The following is a 439-nucleotide window of genomic DNA, read 5'->3' on the forward strand; positions in this document are numbered from 1 at the left end:
CCCCGGCCTCGCCCCCTCAGCGGGCGGTGCCGCGCCCTCCGCCCTCCCCTCACGGCCCGCAGCGCCCTCGCAGTCTGCACGCCGGCACCGAGCAGCCCGACCCAGCTCCCCCGGGGCTCGGACACGACGGGGAAAGGCGGGCCGGCGGGGCCAGCCCCATCGGCGGCGGGGGGGGCGCTCTCTGTCCCTGAGGGGACGCTCCTGGCCCTGCCGTAATCCCTGCGCATCGCCGTACGGGCCGAAAAGGGGGGAGGCTGTAAGGAGCTCACCGGAGTCGACAGGTTGCCACTGGCTGAGGTAAAATGCAGCGGGTGGGAAGGTTACCCCGCGTTGAAAGACAAAAATTGACCCGCGTAACCGTAAGGAACCAGATGAGAACAGCAAACCACCTCTTTTAAGTAATTGTCTATCTTTTGGAGGTCCTCAATTTTACTTTAAT

Source organism: Calidris pugnax, unplaced genomic scaffold (assembly GCF_001431845.1).
Source record: "Calidris pugnax isolate Ruff unplaced genomic scaffold, ASM143184v1 scaffold68, whole genome shotgun sequence".
Lineage (NCBI taxonomy): Eukaryota > Metazoa > Chordata > Aves > Charadriiformes > Scolopacidae > Calidris > Calidris pugnax.